Below are 18,846 nucleotides of genomic sequence, written 5' to 3'. Positions count from 1 at the left end.
ATGCCAAAATAGGCTTCTAAGCAGTTTACAAAATATGAAAAGGAGCTACAGAAACATTAAAATATGACCCTCCATAAATAGACAATAAACCAATTCCATTAAAACACGATCACTTGACTTTGCTGGTCTGAGGAGTTTACTCTACCTAACCTGAAATACCTGCAGCATCTCCCAGGGGTGCCCCAGGTATGGATCCCTCACCTTTACCTCTTGGTTTTAGCCTTCTAAACACTTGACTTATGGACACATCCACAGCTGGGTGGCAAGTTTATGAATTGTACATTCCACGTCTGGAACTGGGCCCTAAGAATATGAGTGCTGCTGAATATTCAGAGGGGGTGTGGTTAGTGGTAGAGCATGTGCTTTGCATGCACAAAGTTCCATGTTCCATTTCCCAGTATATCCAAGTAGAGCTGGGAGAGATCCTTGCCTGAAATCCTGGACGGCCACTGCTGGACATTACAGTATGCACAATACTAGATGAGTCAGTAGCCTGACTCAAAATTAGGCAGCTTCCCTATGTCCCTGAATTACCCTACTTACGCAAAAGGCTCATGCCAGTCGAGCACTTTGCTTTCCACAGTGGGCATCCACGAAGCTCGCAAATAGTGCACGGAGGCAATAAACCTCTCCTGTGGCTGTTCATTGGCTACCCCCTTGACAGGACTGAAGGGGGGCGGAAATGGGGAAGAAAGACGTGTATTTTGCGAGCCAGCCTTTGCTAGCTATTGCGTATGCTGTAATTGGACTCTTTCGAGCCAGGCTGTCTAAGCTTGGCTGCATCCGCTGCGAGCAGACAAGTGTCAGCCCTTAATTCTATTCTGTCTGTGTCACCGAGCCACGACATCTCATCTCATCCTGTTATATGGAGACTTAAGAAAAGATAGAGGCATCAGAAAGCTGCCAGGAAGCCACAAGGGCCTAAAACCACTTTGCTACTGATAACCTTCATTTTGGCTTCTTTGAGCAGGATGTGGAGATTTTTCTCTTCTGCATCCAGTTAGAAGGAGGGTGTGTGTATATGTAAGTGTAAACTAGCCTGCTGTGCAAATGTGAAATTTACATTCACTGCTCCACCCACTTTTGCTTCTAGCCCTGCCCCCTACTGGCCTGTGGCCCCCAGAAGGGAATGTGGCCCTTTGGCTGAAAAAAATTCCCCAGCCCTGATTTAGGAACACAGGTCATATTAGCCCATCCAGTTCAGTATTGCCTATATTACAGGCATAGGCAAACTCGGCCCTCCAGATGTTTTGGGGCTACAATTCCCATTATCCCTGACCAGTGGTCCTGTTAGCTAGGGATCATGGGAGTTGTAGTCCCCAAACATCTGGAGGGCAGAGTAAGTGCAAAACACACACTCAAGGGATGAGGACTGTTTTGCAGGTAGATAAATGAAAGGCTGCCTGAGATCAGCTGCACAAATTGGATGTTCTTGTCTCTTGTTGAATCAAACGGCAGATCCATCCAATCCAACATCAAGCAGCATCTCTCTCATGCTGCTAAACCCAGCAACTTGTTGGCACACTGCCTCTGAACTTGTGGATGGAATTGAGGAAGTGCTATAGTATCTGCCCTGCCTGCAGCAGGTCCCAGGTTCAATCCCCGGCATCTCCAGATACGACTGGGAGAGAACTGCTGCATGAAACCCTGGAAAACTGCTGGAGATAATACTGAGCTAGAAGGAGCACTGTGGTCTGATTCAGCATAAGGCATCACCCCATGATTTCTACCATGGCGGATCTGTGTTTAGCAACAACAGCTACTAGTGGTTGCAGACACATCTTCTCATGAAGAAGGCTCTGGGCTGATTCCCCTTGTAAGGGTGAGTCTAGATCAGCCTTTCTCAACCTGTGGATCCCCAGATTATGTTGAACTACAACTCCCATCACCCTTAGCTAACAAGGCCAGAGCTCAGGGATGATGGGAGTTGTAGTCCAAGAACATCTGGGGACCCACAGGTTGAGAACCACTGGTCTAGATTGTCACTCCTTTGTAGGAGGGATCCAAGTACATATTGTAAACTCAGATTAAAAGTGGTTGCACAATTAAAAGTGGATTGTTGCCCTCCAGATGTTTCTGGACTCCCAACTCCCATCAGCTCCAGACAGCATGACCAGTGGTTAGGGATGATCTTCATTGGAGTCCCAACAACATCTGGAGGGCAACCCAGTTTGGCTTTTATTCCTGCAACCACACTTTCCCTGTGCCTGGAAGACTGCCAGGACATAAGTTTTAGCATGGTAGCCTAAGTTTAATCACAGAGCCTCATTCGGAATCTGTGCCCCTTCCAAAAAGTTCACTTAGACTTCAGAGGATGGGGAGTAGGGGATGGTTTTGGCAGCCTATATAGGTGGTTTTTTCCTTCACTTATTTGTAGAGAAATTGCAGAGAAGACTCCTGGTTTTAAATATCTACTTTGTTTTTAAATAGAACCCTGAGACTCACCAAACAGGGCCAGACATGAAGTGGTGGCTCAGGAGATGGAGCCCCTTAGCTCCTGTATGTTTTGAGCCAAGTACTGAGATGACCTACTTAATCCAATACAAATCTACATTTGACTTCTTTTTTTTAAACAGATCAGAGATTCTAATATTCATACTAGAGTTGAGTTACTGCAGATCAGAGATTCCAGGTCTCTAATTCAGAAGGGAGATAGCCTTTTGTTGCTATTTTTAAAACTCTTGCTGACCTACAGCAAATCATGCAGGGATCTTCCTTGAGATCCTAATCTATCTTTTCCCTACCCCCAGTCTGAAAAGATCAGGTGAGAGCTTTAAAGGGCAAAGGATTCATGACTAAAAATTGAAAGGGCGTGAACCCATAGTTATGGCTTCCCTGTGGCTTGAAACATACTGTATAGCAGTGCTAAATACACTTGCCTGCCAGCAAGTCCCATTAGAATTTGTTGGTGTTAAATCTGAGTAGACCTGCCTAGCATTGTGCTACAAGAGTTTCCCCAAGTATTACCATGAAGGCGATAAACTCTGTCGTCCAGCAATTGTAAGAAAAGCCTCATGCTGATCTCTTAAAATACAAGCAGTACCTCTCTCTAGCATGACCCCCATCCCTTTCCTACGAATGTTGGCATGCATTTTAAAGAATAACAACCAAATTATTGGAAGACCAGTGTGAAACCCGGTGGTTTTGTTTCCCTGCTTCCTACCAGCATTGATAAGTGGTGGGGAGCTCTGTCTAAACTTCATCTGAAGGCTTAGATCAATACACCGTGGGCTTCTACAGGCATCGGCAGGAAGGAAAGGATATTTAACTTTAATCAGCCAACCAGGCATTTTGCTCTGGCTGCTCCCAGTTTCAGTTTTCTCAAAGTAAACACCAGCTAAATTTCTGGGCAAGTAACCACAGAGGCTGGGAGCTCCTAGCAGTGGTCTAATCTAATCTATATTAGGCCCTCTCTGTTTTCATTGTGGTTGGAGTAACTCTTCACATTTGGCACAATGCGCTTCCTTGCTAACACTTGAAAAATTATCCTGTTCTTTCCCCCCTGCAAACTCCATCACTTTAGAAGAGACACGGTAACTGATCTGGAAGAATATTTGTTCTTGCAAAAAAAACCCCCATCCACCCAAAAAGAGAGCAAATACAGCTATGTAACTGAAATATTCCGCAAGCCATTTTTTATCCCTTAGCGTGTCACAAACAATTCATACAGGGAAGGCAGGCAACTTACATGCATGTCAACCCTCATTCACTTTTCTGCTGCGAAAAGCCTCGTCTGTGTTTCATAAACATTTCACCGAAAAGGCTTTTGATTTTCTTATCCCAAAGGAACTGTCACTCCTCAAGTTGACTCCACTAGAGGTTGCCATCCAGTATACTGCCTGTAAGTGGTGGTATTTAATCAGAACTCCCCAGTGGCATCCTACACAATTTAAAATAAATACTCTGTTGGCCAACTCATGCATTTAGCTTCTGCCTCTCCCTGAAGTCTTTCAGAGGGTAGAAATATTTAAGGATTCCAAAAGCATTTTAATTTATCAGAGTCAAATCCAAAAATTCATTTTGGATTTTGTGTAAGATGTCTTTTGTATAGAAAGGTGGAGTCATAAATTCAATTGCCGTGCTACTAATAATGGCACTTAAAAATCCCAAAGATTGTGCATAGTGATGCTCACCAGAAAGCACCAAGTAAAAAAGTTACACTTACTCGTGAGACACTTCTCCAGGGTTCAAAGTAGGGAACAAAAGTTAGCAACAGAAATGAAGCAAAATCATTCAGATGTTTGCCACGAAAACCACTATAGTTTCTTGTAAACGGCAGCGAGAGATTTTCAAGCTTTTTGTGTCTCTTGAGTGAGGCCATTAGTCTGCCTGGTTCAGTGTTCTCTGCACGGACTGGCAGCAGCTCTCCAGCATTTCAGATGGTGTGCATTCCCTGGAGAATGCCAGGGATGGAGCACAGGTGCTCTACTGCTGAGCTATGTCCTTTTAAGCTGGTGGTTTCCTCTGCTGGGGTCCTCAACGAAGTTTCCCCCGCTTAGAAGTGGGCTTTTGTTCTTGGGAGCAGAACCTTGTGGCACAGTTGCTTCCTCCGATGTGGGAGGTTGTCCATATGCCAAGTGGCGCTGCTGCTTTGCTTTATCGTTTTTCCCCTTCCTTGGGAAAATGATCTGGTAGAGGGTCTGAGAAAAGCAACCAGGCAAAAAGCCACAAAGTGCAGCTGGTGTCAATTTGCAATAGCATTTTGGGGAGGGGGGCAGGAAGGGGAGAGCGAGGAAGTTAAGAAAGCACTTGGAGTGGTACGTAGATATATGTAGTCTGTGCTGCATGTATTTTTGCACTCAAAGGACACAGGACCACCCTGTACCCAGCAAGAACTATGCGGTCTCACTTGTCATTCATTCCTTGGGAAAAAAATATTTCCTAGCAACTGAGCTTTTCTCTTTAACAAAGAAACACCAGCAACTAGGATCCGTGTTGCACAAGGCTGTAATAATTTAGAAGGGAATCACTGATACAGGCCTTGTATTGATATAATACAATGGTGCCCCGCAAGACGAATGCCTCGCAAGACGGAAAACCCGCTAGACGAAAGGGTTTTCCGTTTTTGAGCTGCTTCGCAAGACGAATTTCCCTATGGGCTTGCTTCGCAGGACGAAAACGTCTTGCGAGTGTTCTGATTTTTTTCTGCTCCCCCCCTTTTTCTAAGCCGCTAAGCCGCTAATAGCCTTTTAGCCGCTAAGCCGCTAAGCCTTTAATAGCCGCTAATCCGCTAAACCGCTAATAGCGCTAAGCCGCTAATAGGGTTGCTTCACAAGACGAAAAAACCGCTAGACGAAGAGACTCGCGGAACGGATTATTTTCGACTTGCGAGGCACCACTGTACAGCCATACCTCTGGTTACAGATGCTTCAGGTTGCGTTTTTTCAGGTTACAGACGCTCCGAAACCTGGAAGTACCGGAACGGGTTACTTCTGGGTTTCGGAGGTTGCGCATGCGCAGACGCACTGCTGCGGGTTGTGAATGTGCATCCCGTACGGATCACGTTCGCAACCCGAGCATCCACTGTAATCTGAACAAACACAAACCCCTGTGTTACAAAATGTAACAATCTACAAAGATGCAAATTCAACACGCTGGCTAATAACTGTAAGTGAATATATAATTGGTTGTAATGTCATTCAAAATATACAAATAAGCCACTTCAAAATGGTGTATATATCATACAACACATCTCACAAAATATACAAGTAACTGCAAGTAGTTATATATATCAGAGTCAAACAAAGAACCAAACAAATCAATGAATAGCGAGGAACGCCAAGCTGTCTCTCAAAGGAAGACGTCTCACAAAAGTCTCAAAGGAAGACGTCTCTCAGCAGCCTCAAAAGGACAGTATATACTCTGCATATACTCTAATCTATATACAGTGGTACCTCGGGTTAAGAACTTAATTCGTTCTGGAGGTCCGTTCTTAACCTGAAACTGTTCTTAACCTGAGGTACCACTTTAGCTAATGGGGCCTTCCGCTGCTGTTCTGCCACCGCCGTGCGATTTCTGTTCTCATCCTGAAGCAAAGTTCTTAACCTGAGGTACTATTTCTGGGTTAGCGGAGTCTGTAACCTGAAGTGTCTGTAACCTGAGGTACCACTGTAACTACTCTATATAACTACTTGTAGTTACTTGTATATTTTGTGAGATGTGTTGTATGATATATACATCATTATATATTCACCAACAGTTGTTAGCCAGCGTGTTGTATTTGCATTTTTGTAGATTCTTGCATTGATATAGGCTAGGGGTGCCCTACATGGTGCTCTCCCATCATCTCTGATCATTGTCCCTGCTGTTAATGGGCACCATGTTGGCTACCCTTGATAAAGGCAATCCACTGTTTATTCAGGGTGCTGGCATCTCTCAAACCAGCTTTTTTCAGATGGAGATGATAACGAGTAAGGCTGCTTTTCCTTGAGCTCTGCGGTCTGTCTTTGTTTTAATTTATTTTATCTTGAATGGTTTTAAAGCCAGTTGGACCAGCAGCTAATGATAATTGCCACATGCAAGCAAGGAACATATCTGTTTGACTTCTGCGTGGGCTTAAAAAACCACATATTTTAAATGGAGGACAGGCGATAGGGGAGCAGCTGTTTTGGCTCAGCTGCTGATGAGAAATGTTTAGACTTCCATCTTGACTGAAGGGTACTCCACAGTTTTCACATGGTTATTACATAAGCACAGGCCTACAGTACTTCAGATAAAGCGCCCAGAACTCCTTTCCCAGATTTAGTCCAGAAATCTGTGTTGGACTATTGTGACTCGTCAAGGAAGATGCAGGTATTGGCAAAGCAGTTGTGGGAAGATAAAGTTAATAATGTCTTACAGGGACAGCCCTGGAGATGCCTTATCCCAAGTACAGTGGTGCCTCGCAAGACGAAAAGAATCCGTTCTGTGATTCTCTTTGTCTAGCGGTTTTTTCGTCTTGCGAAGCAAGCCCATTGACAGATTAGCGGATTAGCGCTATTAGCGGCTTTTAGCGGCTTATCTGCTGATCGGATCAGCTGATAAGCGGCTTAGTGGCTTAGAAAAAGGGGGGGGAGGGAAAAAAACCAGCAGGAACTCGCAAGACATTGTCGTCTTGCGAAGCATGCCCATAGGAAATTCGTTTTGCGAAGCACCTCCAAAACGGAAAACTCTTTCGTCTAGTGAGTTTTCTGTCTTGCGAGGCATTCGTCTTGCGGGGCACCACTGTAAGAGGTTTTGCTACATGCTCCTTTAATGAAAGCTTAGCTAACTGGTCAGTTGATCTGGACTTGCTAGGAAGTGATCTACCGTATTTTTTGCTCTATAAGACTCACTTTTTCCCTTCTAAAAAGAAAGGGGAAATGTGTGTGCGTCTTATGGAGTGAATGCAGCCTGCGCAGTTATCCCAGAAGCCAGAACAGCAAGAGGGATCGCTGCTTTCGCTGCGCAGCGATCCCTCTTGTTGTTCTGGCTTCTCAGATTCAGAATATTTTTTTTCTTGTTTTCCTCCTCCAAAAACTAGGTGCGTCTTATAGAGAGAAAAATATGGTATATGCTCCCAGGCAACCCCAGCTTAATCCATATAACAAAGTGTCATCCATGTACATTGAGCAGCTTGACATAAAAGACTTGGCTACAGCAGAGACTGAAAGTTCCTCACTATGGGAACTTTTACATGACCAGTGTCTCCTGTTTAAACAAACAGCAGAGGGTATGTTTAGTAGAATTGACACATTAGAAAAGGAAGTTTTGGCTTTGAATGCCATAATTGGTACACTGGTTTGGTTAGTGGAGACAGGAATTCTAACTGTAGCTCGTAGGTTGAGATCCTCCCATTCAGAAACTGAGTTTATTGCTGGTTTGAAGGTACATCAGAGATGGAGATAGGTCTGAGTTCACCAAGTCCCTATCAAATTCAGCAACCAAACAATTAAATTACACCCATCAAGATTGGAACTTGAACTCAGAAACCTTCTTTTACACCAGTATGAATGTTCTTGTTTACTTTTTATTTATTTATTTATTTATTTATTTATTTAATTTAAATTCATCATTAATACACATATACAAGCATACAAACATACATTTCATACAATCCTTAAAAATGTTCAAACATACATACACTCAATCCCACAAATAGTTCCTTTCCCCATCACCATCCACCAACCCTTCACCCCACCTTTGTGTTTGACTTCCAATCTACTCAATTACAATTTCTTTCCACTTCTATTACTTTCTTTCACACACCTTTACCCTAATTTCATACTTCTTTTTCTATTACACATTGTTTTCCATCTTATTTGATATTTCAGTATTTGAAACGGAACTTGTTTATTCTAATAGGAGTTCTGATTTTTCGATATGATTTTGCAAGTATCTTTTAAACACCTTCCAGTCCCTATCTATCTTTTCTTTTGAAATCCTTCCAATTTCTTCCATTGTTTTGGATATATTGTAATACTCCAATAATTTGGACGTCAGTATGAATGTTCATGAGATGGACTTGGAGGAGTCCTTTTCCATTCATCTCTTTACTCCTTCAGATACAAGGGTACTGATAGGGGATGAGTATGCTAATAATCCACTCGCTACATTCCAAGGAAATGATCTGAGTCTGTCACCTAATCAAATTTGTACAAGCTGGCGTCTTTCGATGGAACTCTGAAGGCTTCAGGGCAGCTCTCCACATTTCCTGCCCTATAGCACAGATGGGAGGAAAAGGCAGCGAATGATGGCTTAATAAACATACTTTGAAAGCTTGTGAATGAGGGGGGTGGTCATTCATAACTGACCAGTGAAAAAACCCAGCAGAATAATTAAAACAGAATCTGAACTGCAAGCAGGAATTCAGTCCATTGTAGGGGTTTCCCTGGGTTTAGGAAATGGTTTACGTTGTAAATACCTGTCTTAATTTTGGCTACAGAACTAACCTTTCAGGATCCTGTTGTATGGGATAAATTTTGGTCTCTAATTCATATGTTTTTCAAATTAAAAGGTGTTCCAAATAACCTGTACTTGCTAGAGAATGGGAATCACAGTCTGGAAAGGAGCAGAAAGTTCTTGAGCTATAAGACTGCTGCCTTTGTCACCTATCCAAATAGTATCCAGATACATTCCAATAAACAAGAAAGGAATATCAATTATATTGGCCTGAATGCAGGTATTGGAAGAAACCTCTCCAGGTTAGAGGCCTCAAACTCCTACCCTAGCAATCTACTTTCCAGAGATCAAAGGGATTATCTGTTAACAAATGCTCAAGATAAGCCCAGGGACTCTAGGTAATTATAGAAAAGCAAATTATGATACCTTCCGCTCCCCACTAAGGTACAGTAAATGACTAGAAAACATCTAGAAAGGTCTTAACATTCTTTCTTGGAACCCGGTGGGTTGGGATAATAAGGAGGCAGATAAGAATTTTATTAGGAATCTTTCTTTTCTATGTGATCATCTCTCAAACCTTCCCTTTTGGGGTAAGCTCATCATTATTATTTAAATAGTGATTTAAAATACAACTTTAAAACCAGGTTAAAACAATCTATGATCGAAGTGGTAGATGAACCAGCCAGTGTCTCTTTCATGTGTGTGGTGTTATAGATATCCTCCCCCCCCCTCTCTCTCATGAATCCATTCCATCGCTTGGATTTTTTTTAAAAAATGGTTATTTTTAAACCACACATGAAAATTAGCATACTTTAAGATTTCCATATACAGTGGTACCTCGGGTTAAGTACTTCATTCGTTCCGGAGGTCGGTTCTTAACCTGAAACTGTTCTTAACCTGAAGCACCACTTTAGTTAATGGGGCCTCCTGCTGCCGCTGTGCCGCTGGAGCACGATTTCTGTTCTCATCCTGAAGCAAAGTTCTTAACCCAAGGTACTGTTTCTGGGTTAGCGGAGTCTATGTAGTGTATGTAACCTGAAGCATATGTAACCCGAGGTACCACTGTAGTATGAACATATAAACAGCAAAAAAGTACATCTATTAGCTACATAAATTAGATAGGATACTTATGTACAATTTTTGTTGCCCAACCTGCAAGGCTCTCTTAGGTCAGGATAACCAGTGCTGGGGGCTGAAAATCTTACAAAATCCCATTTCTGCCTACTTGTGAACCAAACTGAGATACCTAAAATTAGGAGGTTTTGGTCACCGGGGTTTGGCAGAGGATGACGGGTGTGCCGTGTGTCATTAACAGAACTTCGTTTGGCTAATGATATATTTAACAGAATGATTCACATCAGGGTTGCTAGCATCTGTTTGCAGAAAGTAGAGGGCCCCCATTTCCTAACCGTTTTACAAAAAATATATTTAAAAAATCCTGCTATTAATGCCTCGGTTTTGATAACTTTTAAAAGCATAACTATTAAAACTAATTGGCTGATCACCAATTTGGATGCTGCTGCTAATAGTTTTCTCTTTTTTATTCTGCTGGAATGCCTGATGGCTGCTACGAAAGGAACGTGCAGAGCTTGTAAAAAGCCCAAGTTACATACGCTGCATTAAAACACACACATGCACACACAAAAGGGGTAGCCATGTTGCTCTATTAAGAAAACAACCAGCAACAGCTCTAAATTTCACAGTTGGGCAATCTATTACAGTGGTACCTCGGGTTACAAACACCTCAGGTTACCAACACTTTGGGTTACAGACTCTGCTAACCCGGAAGTAGTACAGTGTTACCTTGGGTTAAGAACTTAATTTGTTCTGGAGGTCCGTTCTTAACCTGAAACTGTTCTTAACCTGAGGTACCACTTTAGCTAATGGGGCCTCCCACTGCTGCCACACCACCACCGTGCGATTTCTGTTCTCATCCTGAAGCAAAGTTCTTAACCCAAGGTACTATTTCTGGATTAGTGGAGTCTGTAACCTGAAGCGTCTGTAACCCGAGGTACCGCTGTAAGCAAAGAAGAGAGGGAGAGAGACAGGGGTGGGGGTTGAAAAAAAAAAAAACACCAATTAGGCTGAATGTCGTAGCGATAGGGTCAGTTTTTAGACACTGTTCCAAGATGGTAGGTTGCAGGCTGAATCAGTCTCTGCCACATGCTACAAGTTACACACCTAGGATTTGGGCATAAAGAAGCAACAACTTCCCCTTCCCCCATTTTTTAAAAACATAAAAATCCATCCTACTCCTTAAGCAAAACAGGGAGCTTCCTGGTTAGGGCAGAGAACAGAAATTAAGAGGAAAGTGCAGTCATTGGCCTGGTCTGCACACAATACTGTAGCACAGGGGTCAGCAAACTTTTTCTGTGGAGGGGGGGGGTTCATTGTCCCTCAGAACTTGTGGCAGGTAGGACTGCGCATGAGTGTGCTATGCCTTCCTTCCCTTGGAGACAGAGCGGCTGAGATACTTCCACTCACCATGTTCAGATGGAGTGGACTGGGCTGAGCTGGGCTGGGGAGGGGGCACCCCGCCAGCACTGGATCTCGGCTTGTGCAGAGAGGCTGCAGCCACCCCGCCAGGAAGGGCCCCTACCCCAGGGTGTCCATGACCGTACTGCTAATGTGTCACCGCCAAGCAGCACAGAAGAGGAGTCCTCCTCCTCCTCCTCCCTCTTCCTTCTCGTAGGCTCTCTGCTCCCGCTTCTTCCCGCCCCTTCGCTTCTCCTCTTCCCTACTCGGAGCTAGACGTCAACAAGGCGCACTGCCCCGATTGGAGCAGTGAGTCTTGGGAAGAGTCGCCATTGGCCACCAGCTCACATCAAACCAGCCAATGGAGGGGAGGCCCGAGGTTGCTAAGGCTTCGGATTGGCCAGCGTCGCAGAAGTCTGAGCAACTTCGCAGCATGCTGGGGAGATGTAGTCCCAGAGGGGGGGGGGACGCAATAAAGTGGCTCCCATAAAAAATTGAAAAAGGCGATCGCACCGATCCAAGTGGCAATTGCAGAACCGTTCGCAGGCCGGAGCCAGAGGGCAATTGGGCTGAATCTGGCCCACGGACCGTAGTTTGCCAACCCCTGCCTTAGCACGAACTTGCAGACTCTGGAACAGGAGATTGTGCTCCTCCCATGCTGCGCTGCGCTGAGCTAAGCCAAGTCATGCCTTATTATCCAAACCTGAGCTCGTGGTTTAGCTCTCTGTGGGCGGACTACAAACTGCAACCAGAGTTTCTCCTACAGGAGAGCTAAGACACAAGCTCAGTTTTGGATGATGTGCCAAACACCATGACTTGGCCTAGTTTAGCAGAGCAGCAGAACAGCTGAGATGGAGCAAAGAGGCCAGAACCTCTTTTCCAGGAGCCCACATACATATAGCACGCACCTGCTAAACCATGGTTTGGCTTAACGTGACCAGCAAACCAGGCCTACATATTAGCAGAGCCAGAGATTATTTGGGGTTGCATACTAAATTACAAAGAGTTGATTCAGTATGATTTTTTTTTGTGTGTGTGTGTGACTGATGCAATTTTATTGGCTAGCCAACACCTGTCTAAGAAGGAAAGGGGAGCAAGCAGCAGGGAGCTTGTAGGACTGAGGCTCCTTTGACTGGAAAGTTTTATTTGCCCATAATTGTAAGAATACGATTCTGAGTTACTTGTGCAAATTTTCCAATTAGGTGTCTGTTTTAAGCAGATTAGACAAAACCTATGGTGGACAGGTGTATCAGTGACTATTAGCAAGTGGCCCAGCTGGGTCCTTTTAGACCCTAGACATAATGCTTACGCAGAAACGCACTCTTTTGGAGTATGTATTACTTCAGCTGAGAAGCACACAGAACATTTCTCTTCCCCCTGCTATGCCATGCTCTAAAACTCTGTCTGTATCTCTCATGTTAAAGCGAAAACGACAACAATAGTTTGCCAAGCCTGTTTTAAAAACAATAATTACTAGTAATAATAATATGTGTGTGTGCAGCTTTCTCTCAAATCATAGAAGCATCATGAAAGCAAGAGTAATGTTGGGTTTCCTTCTTCCACCCTGATAAGTACCATTTTGTTGTAGAGAATGATAATTGATTTGTTGCGTCTGTTACCATGTACATGCCTGATTAGGCACCCACTGCCTACAAAATGAATTCAAGAAAGAAAGGGTGTTCTGGTGACTCGGACTTCGCTCCTCATGCCCATGCTTGATGAAGGGACTGTTAGCTGCAGCCCCATCATCTGCTCTTCTCTGGGTGGTGGGTTCTGGATTCCTGAACCAGAGTCCAGCCTGCTCCACCTACTGTTAGTAATTGTGACTGTGGAAGGGTCACACAACAGTGGTACTACATCTGTTTTGCATGCAGAAGGCCACAGGCTCAATCCCTGGCATCTCCAGGTGGGGCTGTGAGAGACCCTAGCCCCCAATCTGAAAGCCTGGAGAACTTCTGAGTCAGATGGGCCCAAGAGTTTGACTTGTTACAAGGCAGCTTCCTATGTTTCCATGATGTCTCCATGTATTTTAACAATATAGCTGTCAGACTGATGTAGAGATGGTGCACAACTGCATTTCTACCTGCTAAAGGTCCAACTTCAGCCCCCCCCCATACATTGCCTTTGCATTCCACACACCACCTTCAAATACAAATTAAAGGGAGTCCCTCTTTCCTTTTCCTCATTCATGCTCGTTCGTTCGATCGCTAGATTTGGGAGAGATGAGCAGAAATCTCAAAGCTATTTTAAAAGGATTAGAGCTGGCCTGTGGGGGTTTTAGCAGAAGAATTAGCCAGCGGAAATCATCTTTTAGTGCATGGGTCGAAAAGCAAATGGGTGGTATTTTAGCCTACATTTTGTAGGAAGCCCAAGACGCTGTTTCCTTTGTCAGCGAGTCTGATTTGATGAGGCTCTGCTGCTCTTGAGTTCTGACCTGCTCTTGGGTATGATTGCTGCCAGCTTAGCAGCCTGTGTGTTTGGTGGAAAATGGAGAGAGACACAATATTCTTGGGAGGAGGGTAGATGGAGACTAGGAGGCATAACAAGGAAAGGGGACATTGTGCTCAAACTCCCTGTGGTGGGAAGCTCACTGCCTGGAGGCTGGTTTTAACATGCCCCAACCCAAGATGGCACAGTCATCCCTGGGACAACAGCAGCTCACAAACCAGTGTGTGTTGAATGAAAGCACCCATATGAAAAACTACACACCTTGTGCTGCAAAGGGTCTTTACACCCACCCACACCCCGGGGAGCATATTCTGAAAGGGCATCTGTTCGTTGTGTAAACGGCACCAACTGAAGCATGGCCTTAATGTAATGGCATTTCCATACAACTTTTGGAGTGCATGTGTGTGTTTGTCCAACCCTCCTGCAATTATTTTTTGGTTTGCAGCCAATCTCATATGCTGGCCTCAGACAAGGCAAGGGGGGAACACAAAAGCCCTGCCCATTCCCTGCTCAGAAACTTGGGTGGGGTGGGGTGGGGTGGGGTGGGGGTGTCACCCATGCACATCTCAGCAGTTGCAGTTATAGCAAGGAACTTGGTTTAAGAGAAAGAAAGCAAAACGAACATCAGGATACCTGGACATGAGACCATGTATTCTCTCTCTCTCTCTCTCTCTCTCTCTCTCTCTCTCTGTGTGTGTGTGTGTGTGTGTGTGAGAGAGAGAGAGAGAGAGAGAGAATGCCCGCATCCCTGCTTTTGTCTTTCATGACATTAAGTTCATGGGCAGAAGTTGTGCCATATGGAGCTAAATCATTCATCATTCATCATGACTGGGAGCATTAGTATTCTTAACACAAAGGACAACATCCTCTGCCAAGAGACTGTCCTTTCTGTGTATGTATATTATATACTGTTGTGGTGGAATGCAGGCAGTTCCAGGAGGGGAAGAGCCTGTTTGCATCTGGTCCCAGCAGGGTCCCTGGAAGAGTCCTCACCTTTCGCTCTTGGGAAGTGAGGTAGCTTTTAGCAGCCCATGCCAGGGATTCCATTGCAGTAGCAAACAGCTGAAGAGTGAGAGAGAGAGATCACCCTTTTGGCCACAGAAATACGATACTGAGAATGTCCCACAGAGTTTGTTGCTATATGGGAAACTGCACAAAACATCTGTTTGTTTATTAGATTTATAAACCACTTGATCGAAAAGCTCTCTGAGCAATGTACAAATAACATTGGATGCAAGACACTGCTAAAATGCACTGTCCAGTTAAAAACAAACGAACTTAAACCATGCATAAAAGCAAATACATGTAGAACCATTGTGACAATATTTAAAAAGAGAAAATCATTAGTACAGCCAAGGTAGCAGGGTGCTGTTCATGAAAGCTAATCCCACAAAGCATTTATTAGCCTTGAGGTATGCTTTACTTTGGGCATGGCAGGTATAGCCTCACCTGTTCTCTACCTCCAAAGCTGGTTTAAGTTACCCTTCTGACATGGAAACTGCAGTCCCAATTATATGACAGTGTACCTGGTGTTTTCCTCCCCCCTCTTAATTTCTTTTTCTTTTTCTTTTTTAGAAACCTGACATGTATAACCATCATGTCAGGACTTCACAGCACAGTAAATGCTTTTTCACATTGCCTAGGAACTTCCTGTGTGTTTGACTATGCGGTTCACGTTGCGGCTGCAATGGGATCGCCTTACTGTGATGCAGCGGTGTCTGCTGAAGCGGACAAAAGGAGCACGTTGCCTTTCTAAAAATAAAACGCTTTTCCCTGACTACTTCAATTTGGGGAGAGAGAGAGGAGAGGAAAAAAACTGGCACACTGGCATATTAAGAGACTGCTTTTTACCAGAATCAGAAACTCTTGCCTTAAAAAAGAAAAGAAAAAAAGCGCCAAGGTTTTATTCTCACCTTCTGCCTTGCAAACTATGACTACTTTTTGGTATAACAGCAGTTGCATTTCTTGGTTCTTGTCAAGCTGTAACTTCCACTTGCCTGCTCCCACCTGCCTCTTGTCTCCAGGTACTTAAGGGGGGAGTCGGGGAGCTGAGAAGTGCTGAGCAATCTGTGGTGATGGAGGCAAAAGAAAAACCCATGAGAAGCAGAGGAGACAAAGCCTTGAAATAAGCAGTTGTTGGGAAAGGCATTTAAGCCTCACACCAGTCAGTTCTGTTTTATTCTAGGTAGGATTGGCACCTGCCACTCATCTGTCTGGCTGCTCCTTTTTTCCCCCAGCTTGCAAATATATCTCAGGGAGCCATCACAGTAAGAGTCATATCTAATGTTTGATGGGGCTGTAGCTCAGTGGTGTAGAGCCCCTGCCTTTGCATTGCAGAAGGCTTCAGGTTCAGTCCCTCACTGTAGGGGCAATCTATCTGGAAGACAATCGTAGTTCGAGGAGTTTAGTGATCTGACATGGTCATTTCTTCCTGCCAGGGACACGGTTGGCACTGTGGTTCTAAACCGCTGAGCCTCTTGGGCTTGCTGATTGGAAGGTCGGTGGTTCAAATCCTGGTTACGGAATGAGCTCCCGTTGCTCTATTCCAGCTCCTGCCAACCTAGCAGTTCAAAAGCACACCAGTGCAAGTAGATAAATAGGTACTGCTGCAGTGGGAAGGCAAACGGCATTTCTGTGTGCTCTGGTTTCCATCACAGTGTCCTGTTGCTCCAGAAGCTGTTTAGTCATGCTGCCACATGACCCGGAAAGCTGTCTGTGAACAAACGCCGGCTCCCTCGGCCTGAAATCAACCCCATAATTGCCTTTGACTGGACCTAACCCTCCTGGGGTCCTTTACAGTTACCTCTTCCTGCCTCTGTTTACTTCCCCTCTATCTCTTGTTGTGCTCTTTGATGGCTGAGAGCAACCTTTAATGTATAATCTGGTGGACGGAATAAGTGATAATTGCAGGGTACCTTCTGACCTTCTTCTGTGTTAGACATTGTTTGGAAGAATGTGGGGTATTGGAAGAGGGGGCTAGCTAATTAATAATCTGCACTAGCTAGTGGCGCTGTGGGTTAAACCACAGAGCCTAAGACTTGCTGATCAGAAGGTTGGCGGTTCGAATCCCCATGACAGGGTGAGCTCCCGTTGCTCTGTCCCTGCTCCTGCCAACCTAGCAGTTCGAAAGCACGTCAAGGTGCAAGTAGATAAATAGGTACCACTCCGGCGGGAAGGTAAACAGCATTTCCGTGCGCTGCTCTGGTTCGCCAGAAGCAGCTTAGTCATGCTGGCCACATGACCCGGAAGCTGTACGCCGGCTCCCTCGGCCAATAAAGTGAGATGAGTGCCGCAACCCCAGAGTCAGCCATGACTGGACCTAATGGTCAGGGGTCCCATTTACCTTTACCTTTACTAGCTAGTCAGGCAAGACACGTAGGCTAACAGACTTAGTTAGCTATAAATCAGATGGTGTTGGGCAGGACTTCTGTGAAACTCATGTACAAACTCATGGCCGGAGGGTCCTGCAACCTGAGGCTGCCTGGTGGTGTCCCTTTGCCACTTCTTGACGGCTTCCCAGTGGCAGATCGAAGTCCTTGCTTGGTAATGTATATAATCCTTGCTGTTTAGAATAAAATCTTCAATCTTCGTGTGTTTGTATTGCTTCTGAATCTCATTAAAAAGAACCACCTTTCACCTCCAGGTAGGGGTGGGAGGGCTCCCTGCCTGAAACCCCAGAGAGCTGCTGTCAGTCAGTGTAGACTGTACTGAGCTAGATGGACCGATGTTCTGCCACTCGGTATAAGGCAGCATTTGGGACTCTTTAAGGAAAACGCGAATAAGAGGTGATATGCTAGAAATTTATAAAACTATGCATTGCATGGAGAAAGTGGGGGGGGAGAGAGAGAAATATTAAAATCAGTTAAAATAAGTATTATTTTTAAAAATCAAAACAAATTAAAATCAGCAGATAGCTAAAAACAAAAATTACCGTATTTTTCGCTCTATAACACGCACCAGACCATAACACGCACGTAGTTTTTAAAGGAGGAAAACAAGAAAAAAAATATTCTAAACGAAATAGTGGATATATGATTTTTGTGGTTCATGCTGTGGCCACAGACATGTGATCTGACAGTGAGTTTGGAGTAGCCCAATGCAAAAATCCTGAGGATTCATGTGGATCCATGCTTTGTAACCACGGAGGAGGGAAGGAAGGGGAACCATGGATCCTCTGCTCACGACTGCAGAAGATCCCCCCCCCGACACCCGCAGGCATTCGCTCCATAACACACACAGACATTTCCCCTTACTTTCTAGGAGGAAAAAAGTGAGTGTTATGGTGCAAAAAATACGGTACTTGCAGTGCACTGCAGTTTGTGAGGGCTCCTGTTCTCTCCCCCCCACCCCGCCGCCAAACTAGATGCTGAATAGCATTATCTCTTGTTTTTGTATGACATGTTTTCCCTGTGAAAACAACACTTCAACACAAGGAGAGTGTGCCAAGTGCATTACTTTGAACCTCTCATTATACTTGAACTTGTGGCTGTCCAACGAAGCCGAATGTTGGAAGTTGCAGGCTCTGGCATACACCTGGGCACCCAAAACCGGCTCTGCTGCTTCTTCCCCTTGTCACGGAGGTGACTTTCAGCCAGAGAGGTAACACAGATGATAATTTGCACTCTCTTCCTGCTCGCTTCCTGCCTCATCTGGCTAATGGAAATGGTATGGAAGGGAAGAACAGAAAGGGTGTTTTAAAAAGAGGAGGCTTAAAGCTGCGAAGGTAACATGCATTAGCTTGAAAGCACAGGTCACTGCCCAGGCTCATGCAAAAGCAGTAAAACGTTGCAGAGAAATGAAAGTTGACTTAGTGGGGTTAGAACATTTTAACGCAGCAGTGTTAATTTCCATGTTTAAACCTAAGGGAGCCCTTTTGATCTGAGCAGCCTTTTGGCAAGCCCTCTGCCCCTCCTTCCACAATCATATCATATTGCTGTAAATGGATGAACGTGTAATTATCGGAGGTGGCATTTCCTAGTTACTGCAATAAAGTATTTGCCCTCTCGTGTTAAAACACCTGCATTTTTGCTCTCTGTTCTCAGAATTGCATACTTTGGCACAGGG

General features: G+C 44.6%; 1 protein-coding gene and 1 long non-coding RNA gene across 13 annotated transcripts in view; one reads left to right on the top strand and one right to left on the bottom strand.

Annotated features, from left to right (window-relative positions):
• The window catches only part of FBRSL1 (fibrosin like 1), a 790,067-nt gene that overhangs the window by 72,329 nt on the left and 698,892 nt on the right, over positions 1 to 18,846 (top strand). The gene's annotated exons all lie outside the window — the stretch shown is intronic.
• On the bottom strand, positions 8,454 to 8,960 carry LOC309521229. The gene is made up of 2 exons (XR_014214586.1): positions 8,910 to 8,960; positions 8,454 to 8,676 (listed from the first exon to the last, which is right to left on the bottom strand). It is a non-coding gene; the product is annotated as an uncharacterized lncRNA (long non-coding RNA).

The sequence above is a fragment of the Podarcis vaucheri genome, assembly GCF_965113315.1.
Source record: "Podarcis vaucheri genome assembly, chromosome: 16".
NCBI lineage: Eukaryota > Metazoa > Chordata > Lepidosauria > Squamata > Lacertidae > Podarcis > Podarcis vaucheri.
The sequence above is the reverse complement of the archived record's forward strand: the minus strand, read 5'-3'. Positions and strand labels throughout refer to the sequence as shown.